At 29.6% G+C, this 7,455-nt stretch overlaps 1 protein-coding gene across 1 annotated transcript in view; it reads right to left on the bottom strand.

Annotated features, from left to right (window-relative positions):
* The window catches only part of LOC108747857 (LON peptidase N-terminal domain and RING finger protein 3), a 41,998-nt gene that overhangs the window by 17,898 nt on the left and 16,645 nt on the right, over positions 1 to 7,455 (bottom strand). The window lies entirely within an intron of this gene.

The raw sequence follows: 7,455 nt of genomic DNA on the forward strand, positions 1-7,455 counted from the left end.
AACATATATTACTTTATATATATTTTGTGTAATATATTTCTATAAAAACAGAGATGTTTCCTTTAATGACATTTTATTTATTTGATACGTTTAAATTTTATTATTTTTTTTTATATTATACATTAATTTTTTAAACAGATATTTTGTAACTTTTCTGCAAAATTTAATATATTGTAAATGACCCACTTTTGCATCACGCGAGAATTTCTGTTCCAATTGCTAGGTGCAATTACTATCGGGAAAGTGTCTCGACTTTCTCTTAGCTACAGAAAGCGCCTCTCGCTCTTCGACATGCGATAGTAATGGTAACCTTCATCCGTGGTTTCGCGCATAGCCAAGGTGCTTTTTCATGGTCAAGTACTACAGCCGGTGATACTTCCGCTCGATCGAGTTTCCCGACTGTCTTCGACCTACTCTCTCTCAGAGAGACCTTCTTAATATATTTTTACAAATTTCTTATATCCATGTTTTAAGAATTTTATATTATATATTTATTTATCTCAAAAAGTTGTACAAGAACAAAGATAGTTGTTTTTTTTTTCAAGCGCTGAATACGCTCTCGTTTACTTAATTGTTCTATTACGTCTTAATTTTGAGAAATGTGTGGTTAAAGTTACAAAAAAGATTATTTTAATGTATTTGGTATATTATTACAATATATGACATATTGGAGAATTTGTATTACGATCAATATTTAATTACGTTGAAGTTGCAACTTACATATGCTATTTTAAGAATTTATCAAGTATATTAATTATGTTATTCAAACTTGATGATAAATTCAAAATGATGTACAAATATTTGAATTTTTAATTCATAGATTTTTTTCACGGTTTATATATACGTTAAATTTATATTTAAATTTGAACAATTGAAAAGTATTTGGTAGATCTTTAATAGTCTATACAATTAAGATGTGACTTTGCAATATCTTACATTAATCATAAATATTTTGTTAATCATAATCGAGCAACAAATTTTTTTAAAGACTAAAAATTTCAATAGCATATTTAATTTTAATTTTAATACTTAATTGCAATAAAAATTTTCATACATATTACATGTTACGTATATAATTATGTGTCATAATAAATTAAAATAAACCATGTCTGTAATTTTAATTGTAAATTTCTCAAAATTATGATGTTATGATGTGAACAGAGGAGTGTGATAAATAGGATTGTATTCGACGTCTAAAAAATTATTGGAAACGATTATTCTTATGCTAAAAAATAAATCATTGTTGTTATATATTGTAATGATGATTTAGTGCAAAACAATATTTTAATTAAGAAAAAAAGAATTATTCAATTATTAAATAGAGTATGTAATTGAAAATATAAGACTCGAAAATAATATCATGTTTGCGTTTAAATATTTTGTCGATTTTAAAATCTCGAAAAGCATTTGAAATTTAACAAATGTAAATATATAAATATCTATAGTGACACATTGTATTTCCTTAGATAAGATTCCGATAGTGTGAATATTGCAGATTGAAGAGTACTCATAAGTGTCTAATAACTGTGATACGCAAGAAACTCGTGAACATTTAACTATCGATAACGTTTTGAGAAAATGCAATATAATAATGCAGATGAGTATATTAATGTACCTATATATTATTATGTTGATAGAGATCAAAACATAAGCGGTGACATGTTCAATGTATAATAAATAAATTTATAATGCAATCAGTTAAAATTCAAAGCGAATTTATTTGGCGATACTAGAGTTCTTCATAAAATTTATCAAATAAACTTTTAAACAGTGCTGATAATATTTAAGTCGCTCTCTTATCGCGCTCAGATTACGTAAAACTATAAAATTACTCTGTTGCGTATTTGGAAGAAATAATGTTTTTTTTTGTAAACTATTTTTAAAACTTTATATAACATATTTTTCAAAACTTTTTCGTTTTTTAAAAATCATTTTAGTAAGAGAAAGGAGAAAGAGAGAAAGACAGCGTGTGTGCACATATGTAATTATTGTCTGCAAATATACAGTGAGAGCAAAAAGTGTTCATACAAGGAAATTTGTTAGGAAAAAAGTCTTATTTGTAGAAAATAAACATTAATTAATAATTTTATACAATAAATACATTCTGTTCTAACATAAACAAATAAGCTTCGCATGTACTCTTGATTTTAGAAGCTAAATTTCTCGTCTGTACGAATACTTTTTGAGCATTCAAACAATATAATTTTTAATTTTCGCTAATTTTTCAGATAATATATTTTGTATAATTAATATATATCATTTTGATATATATAATTTTAAGAAACATACAATCTATTTTATTCTTTATGAATAAATTGTTAATTATCTAACAAAAAATAATCGTTAATTAAACGTCCAATCGATGTCAAATTGGTATTGAAATCATCGAATTTAAAACGATTTGACATCAATTTGATGACTCATTTCTCGCTGGATAATATTTACTTTTTAAAAATAAAGTCTTTTTAAAAAATATTTTCTCTGTACAAATATTTTTTGCACTTACTGTGTAATTATTGTATTTTATATATTTTTAATTAGTATACTGAAAATATGTATTGATTCTTAAACGAGTAATATATACTAGTTGTCTGTTCTACTTTTTAATCACACTTGTCATCACTTAATGAATCGTTATATCTGAATAGTGCATAATTAGGAAAATTACTTCTAGCTCATTTATTCTTTTTTGCTTTATAACTGAAAGATCTCATGTAATTTTACGACAACTGAAATGATTATATGTGAACTTTATACTAGTGTTACTTCTAATTAACAATTCCTAAGAAGTCTTAATTAACAGGTTCAAATTTATCGATGTTTACCAAAAAATTATACGTGTTAGCTGGCATATCGACATTCAGGATCTACCGATCAATTTCGTCAGGATGGGCAAAAGCCAGGAGCGCATTCTGTGATTATGCGTAGCGCTAGTCCTTACATAACGTTTTTTATTACGTAATTGACAGAAACGCCGACCCTGTATACGCACGCGCTCGCTAGCGAAAGTCCCGTATTGAGAAGTCTTCAAAACGATTAAAATTTTGATGGATTTGAGTGAACATTTGAGCGATACAATATTAATGGCTTCTTGATATAAAAATAGATCAATTTTAATTAGATTAGATCATTTTATGATCTAATCAATTTATGATCAATTTTACCTAAAGATACTTTAATTGTTAGAAATATTTGTATGAAAAGAGTTAAGAGTTATTCTCAATTTTCTGAAGAAACTTTTAATTCATCCATTTACTTATTTTCTTTTATATAATCGCATATGCCTATAGATTCTTAATCTGTTGATTAAATTTTGTAACATCCAAGTTGCGCGCAGAAAAAAAATGTGTGAGAAAGATCTAGTCTTCTTTCTCATCGTAAATTTATAATATAAATATAGAGCAAATCAATATTTTTCTGTGACGTAAAATAATTAGCATTTACCTGATGCAATGTTTCGCATTTTTCAACTTAACAATACAATACTTGTATATATTACATAATTGTATTACGTATTATGTAATCTATGTACATATTTTCCTCTTACATTGAGAAGTCTCATAATCGAACTTCTATCAATTTTCTGTTATTTATATAAATCGAGTACAAACATTAGAAATCTTGTACAACTAATATTACCGCTGATCGTTACTGATAAAATTATAAATTTATTTTTCTTAAAAATTTTATAAAACACTTTTTGTTAAATTGAGTCCTGTCTGTAGAATTGCAAGAAACAAAACATAATAGATATGAATGGTATAAATTACATCAGATATGTTATATAATATCTATAATTATGTGCTGTCAAATTGAAGATTAGTTTCATTCTATAAAACGGTTTCTTTTGAATATTTCTCTAAGTTCGTCTCAAGAACTCAAGAGAGGAAAATTGTATCATACGTATCTATGTGATGCGCTTCTCGTTAGATAATATAACGATGGCCTAGGCGGCTATAGTCGAGGCTCCGCGCGCGCGGTGTCAACGTAACCATTTATATAAATCTATCGTTACGCAATCGGTCGGCCGATCTCCACCGTTACGACGCGCGTCCTGATCACAGTACTAATGATTTTGTTACAGTATTGAAATATCGAGCAAGTTATTTAAACAATCGATATTTCGCTTTCAATATTTGTATTTGATACTTCGATACTTTAATAGTCATATTTTGTTTAGTCCTTATTTTCGTTAATATTGTGAACAATTGTATTGTTTACGTATTATTGTAATTCTTTATTAGATATCAATTATTTTTAGATAATTTTAAAACTATTATTTTATTATATAAAAAAATATCAGGAAATATCAGAAAATATTAATTTTTTTCAGATCAAATGTAACGTTATATACTTATGTATATGGTTGTTTTAGAGTTCATCTTTTATCATTGGCATAATACTTCTATATTTACTCAGTGTAACTCTAATTATTTTCTACAAATGTGTGAATATTTATGCATATTCTAATTCAGACTATCGAGAACGAGACACTTTGAGAATATGTGGGCGGCATATAATGTCCATATCAGTACTGTGTAGTCACGTACATATGTTATAGTATTATATATAGCAGATTGACTTTATCATACGTGGGTTCGCCGCCTTTGCGATATATGTCGCTTTCGCCATATAATGTACTTTATTTTGTATCGATGAAAATGCTTTATAGAAAAGATATTCTCTTTTTTCCTCTTTCTCTCTCTTTCTCTCCATCTCTTTAAAAGTTTTTGATATAATTATATTCATATCTAATATATAATATATAATATATCTTATATATAATATATAAGTATATAATAAAATAACATACAAATAATATTTAAATTATTTATAAATATAATTATTATATTACCGTTGAATGCTAAAAATTATTGTCATGATATTTTATTAAGCCATTTTGGAATTAAATTAACGAAAATGTGTAGATATTGATAGCTTTTTGAAATAAAATGGAGAAATTGAAATAAATAAAAATTAAATGATCAAATTTTTTATAACAATAACGGTAACATCAAGGTTGGAAAGTTATTTGAGTCTTACATAATGAGTTGAAAAAGTCACTCGTTGCTGAAAAAATTAACTCAGCATTTGTAACTCGTTACCTTTTAGTTACTTATAATGAGTAACATTACTCGTTACAAATTACCTTTTTCAGTAAGTAAACGCGTAATGATGCAAGTTTTTCAAAGTGACTTTCCTAACTTTAGCATAATCTTAGCGTTTAGTCAGTTATCAACATAGTCATAAAAAATTGCAACGTCATTATCAAATTGTTATTATAAAAAGTAACAAAAAAAAGCAGTGAAATAGTAACTCTTCCACATGACGTAAAAAGTAGATGACAAGAAAATGTCTGCAAGTTGTACATACTACAAGATACTACTTCCTTTTCTCGAATGCAACGGAAAGGATGAAACGGCAATGTATCCGTCGTGACACTCCGGAGTATGTTCTGCCGAAAATAAATCGGAATCCCCGATAGCGCGGGTCGACCGACCCCGACGCGCTGCGTCGCGACGCGACACAACGTCGATTCATGGCGGATCGCCAAGAGAGCGCAAAGTTTACATAACAGAGGAGTTTGACAGTACGCCGGGCACGTGACCGCGGCCTCTATCTTATCTCAGCAAATACGCCTGTTCGATCGGCTGGCATGCCGCGGCGTATGCATGTCGCTCTTATTATTCCTTTTTACGTAACTGACGGTCGCGCGTATCGACCGGCCATCCTAGACTCTCTGGGCGTTTCCCGCCAACTTGGTCCGCGGTTTCCTCCGACGTCGATATTCTCGAGCTTCCGGCATTGTGCGGTGGGACAAGATAAAATAATCAACTTTAGTAGATCAACCTTTGGAATTTACTTTTTTCCATTTATCTTCTAAGTATGCTAAGTGTAAATAATGTAGTACATGTAAGCTTTTAATGTACTCTTGCATATCTTTTAATGGAATTGTGAATTGACGAGAACTGTCAAACATAAAAATTTTCTAACTCCAGTCATTACGCCTGCTGTAAGAACTTGTTATTAAGAGATCTTTATTTGCTTTAATTCTGAACGTAAGTCTCATAATATTGAACATGTCAAATACTGTTTTATAAATATGTATCTTGTTGATAGTTCTATATTTTAGCGTAAGATTTTTTTGACAAGATTTTGTAGACAGGATTTATCAAGTCATACATCAAGTCATATTTCAAAAATATATTCATTTTCTGCTTTAAAAACTATTAAAAATTTGGATAATCCGCTAATATTCTGGACTAGAGAATAGAGCTTCATTGACGAAAGGGATGAGTAGGGTGTTATGTAAGCGTAACATTGATAAGAGGTCGTAATTTCGTACGTATGGAACAGTGTTACGACGCATGTAGTCTTTTTCCTTAACGCAGAAGTTATACAACGAGCTCACGTGGAGAAATCACGTGCATGAGAGCAATTTTGTTCGCAAAGTATTCGTTGCATGCGATTAAACAGATTTTATCATCGTGATTGTCAGTTCGCGATATGACACTAGAGCACTTGCTGTCGATTATTGTTCGAAAGTGCTCAATTTGAAATTGTTTGACAAATACAAGCGAGAGCTTCTTGAAACACCTCTCGTAATATGATGATGTTTTAAGTCCGTACAAAAAAATGAATTCTTAAAGAAATGAATAAATGTTTTAATCCAAGAATATTTTATGCTTAGAATAGCGCCAAGAATAAACAATTTTCGATTAACAATAAATTATTCGTAAAATAAAATAAATTTTATTCTTAGTTTAAAACAAATTTTATTTCAATAAAAGAATAAAGTTGCACTCGTTCAACACTAAATATGCTTATATTAGCATTATTTTTTCTTCAATGATACCTTTTGTCAACTTATTTCAAACTCCCAGTATGCTTTTTAATAACATCAAGATGACAAAAACCAATACTGCAGTAAGTGACGATAGCTTTGTAAATGAAGTGCCACATTTATGAAGCATACCTCCTAATATATGCACGGGGTACAAGTTCCCAAGGAAAAACTGACTCAAACTTGGATTATATGAATCAAACTTCTATTAATGTAAATGAAAGGCAAGTGAAATGCTGAGACTATTCTATCAATCTCCATTAGCCATATTGCAAATAAGGATGCAAACAGGTCAACCTCGTCACAATGGTAGAGAACGCTGGCTGCATATACAGGCGATCCGCCGCGACGGATTCATTGCTCATCTCATTTAACGTGGATCCGCGAATCCGCCCGCGTGTATAGGCGCCTTTTCGTCACGTCGCAGTGACAAAGTCGGCTGTTTGTACATCCCTATTTGCAATATAACTGACAGAAACATTAGAGGACAAGCTGAATATTTCATCCACCCTTAAAGATTGAATCACACACATTTAGAGGTATGTTCCACAAACAATTCACTTACAAAACCACCGTCAATCGTCATTCATTACACCTATGTACTTCCGATA

Source organism: Trachymyrmex septentrionalis, unplaced genomic scaffold (assembly GCF_001594115.1).
Source record: "Trachymyrmex septentrionalis isolate Tsep2-gDNA-1 unplaced genomic scaffold, Tsep1.0 scaffold20, whole genome shotgun sequence".
In the NCBI taxonomy this organism is placed as follows: Eukaryota; Metazoa; Arthropoda; class Insecta; order Hymenoptera; family Formicidae; genus Trachymyrmex; species Trachymyrmex septentrionalis.